Genomic DNA, 4,326 nt, shown 5'->3' with positions numbered 1-4,326 from the left:
GTGCAAGTGCACTGATGTCACTAAAGACATGACGTGACTTGGTTATAAGGAAAACCTATTTCTGTGATTTCTCTCCCCAAAACCAGTTTGTTGAGAAGCTTATGGATGTTTTCTCTCGGTTATATATATCAAAAAGCGATTTCCAGATAGTTAATTCTCTGTCGAAATTAAGTGGAGAGAAAGTTTATAAAAATAGAATCTAAATAAGTCAAAAGACTGAGGAAATGCTTTATTTATAATGGGGAGACTAGAAAGCATGTCATGCCTTTTCTTAAATGATAGCTTAATATTTTATTACTATTCCTTTAAAAATCTATTTTTTCTAAGATTAAGATTAAAAAATATCAATTTTGCAACTTACTAGGATAAAAACAGTGCCCTCTATGAAATGTAATTCCTTCTGTCAGAAAAGAAAACTGTGAGCTAAGAAATGTTCAGTGAAAAAGGGAATATTTCAGACCTTAAAATTAGTTTCAATAATACAATTTATTTTGTCATTTTTTTTTAAATTATAAGTTAGTTGGGTCTTTTGTCTTGATGGAAAAGCAGATGAGTTTTGGGTATTATCCAGGCTTTACAACTCAGTCATGCTGAGTTTAAAACTGTTCTGCTTCCTGCTCACTCCTGGATTCATTCCTTCAAGCATGAATTCATTTAACAGAACTATATAATGTACTATTAGGAGCTAGGCATGTTGCTAAGAACTGGGAATACAATGTGAACAAGGTACATGACACCACCCATTCTAAGTTAATATCATCAGTATGGATGTGCTTTTGATTTTCATGTTTAAGACTATCTAGACCAAATCTTCTGGATGGGAAACAGTACTAAATCTTGAGTAAATGATCTGTGTATATACTAACAGTGGCTCTATTCAAGTCTCAGTAAATCTTTCTTAAATATATCCTACTTATCCAGGATCTCTGAATGTAGATTCCAATTTTTTGTACTGCAAAATTTAGGAGGATCACATTGAAAATAACACTCCATTTCCACAGACCATTTTTAGCTCATTAACCTAGTATCCCCTCATAGTATGGAACTACTGTAGTGACTAAAATCGGGTGACCATGAATGGAAGGGAGACTGTAGATTTGGAGCAGCAGTGCTATGGGGCTCTGTGTAGCTCAATTGCTCAAAGAACCTTATTTTTCTCAAATTTGATATTTTACAAAGTTGTTAGAAACTTTATAAAGTAAAAGTATTAAAAATTCTAAAGGTATAGCATAAGCAAACTATGTGAGATTAGCTCTGATTTAAAACCTAAATTTAATTAAAGAACTCTCCTTAGGGAATAAAGAAATCTATGATGCTGTACAGTCAACTGAGAAAGAAACAATATTTAAAGAGCCTTTTATTAAATACGCTCATTTCTAAAGGCATTATTATAAGCCTGACATTCCTTATCCCTATGTAAAGTAATACTTAACTGATTAGCTACTATAAGCAAACCTTTCAGAACTGAGTTACAGGTACAAAGTAAGAACAACCTAGAAAGAGAATCACTGAATTTGGAGGACCGTCTATAATCTGTCACAACTATATTCTGTCCTCAATCTATAAAAATTTCTTCAGATAAATGGTTTTTTGAAGTGACAACTTTCATAGTATGTTATAGTCCAAGTCGTTTACTTTTTTTGATTAAATTACTAAATGGAAATAAAATGTTTCTACCCACAAATATTGTGATGAACTTTATTAAGTTGATATACACACTTGTATATCTATCTCTCTCCATTTATTTAACATGAATCACAGGTACTTAACTGCAGAGAGCCAAGTACTATCTTATGTACTAAGAATACAACAGGGTTAACAAAAATACACACCTTTATTTAACTTGTATTCCAGTGGAAGTCGAAGGACAACCACTACTGCCTTCACCACAATCACAAAATAAATTGTATTGAGTGTTAAACAGTGACAAGTGTTTTTATGGAGGAAAAATAAGAAAGCTGGTGGGAAGGAAGTGTTGGCATTGTAGGATGCTGGATATTATTTGCCCTTGATAGTTTTGAGAATACACTAAAAAACAAACTGGTAAGCAATGATAAAGAAATAAAGAGAAAAAAAAAAGCATTCATCCTCTATTCAATCCACCAAAAAAGGAACATTACCTAAAATTTTATCTTTTTCTCTAGTCCCTGTAGTTGGAAGAGCAGAGAAAAGAAAGCCAAGACTTACACACATCTAGGACTAATTAAAAAATCATGTAGCTCTCAAAGGATTAAAGAAAGCTTGAATTTGTTTTTAACAAATAGAATTTTTAAAAATATGAAATCTTAATGTTGAAATTTATATGATTTGAGTTTGCTATTGTTCCTATCTCCCTTGTGCTGTGTGGCATATTTTCCTTTAGATGAATAAAAGTAGAAGTTTTCAGGTAAGCGCTCTCTTTTTGACCATAAAAAAAAAATCAGAGATATAGTTAAATTATTAAAACTTCTGAAGTGTCAAATTCATTTAGAAAGAAGGAAATCAGCACAACAAAAATTGAATAGCTGCCTACTTGTTATAAGGAGCTTCAACATTCAATTCAATATTTAAATCATTAGTTTTTATTTGGAATGTTTGGGTTTAGATAATTCTGTGTTGCCTTTACTACATATTGCTTACTAGATGAGTGTTCAGATTATTCACTTAGTCTAACCTAAATTTTCTGATCCTGTCTCCTTCTCTGTGTCTCTCCAAAAGCACATGAATGTGAAAAAGAAGGCTCATAATTTTAACACTATTTGACTTCTGCAAACACACACACACACAACACACACACACACATATCTTGCTTTTTTATCTTTAAACTTTTCTTCAATCTATATTTCTGGATAAAACCTTCCACATTTTGGAAATATTTCTACTCCTGTCTTTCTTGGCTTCATAACATCACTAGCATCTAGTCAGAAAATTCTAGAAATTTTTTCTTCTTTCCATCTCTTTTGTATGACTTATTTTATACCCTTTGTTCTCCTTAAGTAATTCTGCTCATGCTATTTTCCTCTCCAAAGCATCCTCTCTTCCATCTACACAAAATGGGCTCATACACATTTTACTCAAATGTTAGGTTTTCATGAAGCTGCTGTCTTCCCTGTCACCCACTAAACTGTTCATTGTATTTCACGTTGGGCCTGTTTCCTCATTACTTATGACCATAGTTGTTTATGATTTTGTCATGTTCTAATTAAATACCGGTTTTTACTGATTTGAATTTTGGCAAATGCTGGACATGCTGTCTGTGGCTGACTAGAGTATTAAAATGAAGGGCTAGTGGTTTATCCATCCTCTGAGATGAGTGAGCTCTGAGGAAGGCAGCTATTCTCAGAGAGGTCAAAATCTAATATAACCACCTGGAAGTTTGTCACCCTGTAAAACTCAACTCATGTGTTCCCTCTTCCTTGTATTCTCAGATGAGTGAGTATCAATTTCTTCAGGGTTTCCAAAATATATGGTATATCCACCTAAACTGTTTTATAAATATATACATATATATGTATATATATGTATATATAGTTATAACTTCATATATATATATATATATATATATATATATATACAAACTCCTTACTCATATTTGTCCCAATAACATAAGCTGTGCCAGCCAAATAATGTTTTCCAATTCTTAGATTAATAAGATAAATTCCTTTGAATTAAAAAACTATGATCTAGCAGAACACGGCGGCACATGCCTATAATCCCAGCGGTTTGGGAGGCTGAGGCAAGAGGATCTCAAGTTCAAAGCCAGCTTCAACAACTTAGCAAGGTGCTAAGCAACTCAGTGAGACTCTATCTGTAAATAAAATACAAAATACAGCTGGGGATGTGGCTCAGTAGTTGAGTGCCTCTGAGATCAATCTCTGGTACCAATACACACACACACACACACACACACAGATCCAGTTGGCAAAAGCATTAATTAATGCTAAGCCCCAAAACCCCGCCGAGTCAGGATTCCATGTCTCTTTCTGTCTTGTATCATCTTGGGATACTGCTAAGTTTAAAACCTATGGTTCCCCATTGCAGGAAAAGGTACACTATAGAGAAAGTCTTCTACAAAGAGAAAGAAGCCTTAAAATGGGGGAGGGGGGAAGATACTAAGAGTAAAGGAAAAGAAGTATCATAATGTACCAGAAGGGAGAAGACATGTGGACAGATGCTGAGTCATATAGAAGATAAATCCCAGATTTCAGCTGCTGCCCTGGAATCACAACCAGTGCTCAGAAGGCCCAGCTTTGGGTTAGTATTGTCCCATGAGTTTTATTGTTCTTATTCCAGCACATATCCTTAGAGTGAACCATCATTTTCCCTTAACAAACTCCTCTAGGGGAA

The sequence above is a fragment of the Marmota monax genome, unplaced genomic scaffold (genome assembly GCF_021218885.2).
Source record: "Marmota monax isolate L192 unplaced genomic scaffold, Marmota_monax_Labrador192_F-V1.1 WCK01_AAM20220418_F8-fsc00001, whole genome shotgun sequence".
Classification (NCBI taxonomy): domain Eukaryota; kingdom Metazoa; phylum Chordata; class Mammalia; order Rodentia; family Sciuridae; genus Marmota; species Marmota monax.
Note: the sequence above shows the minus strand (reverse complement) of the source record.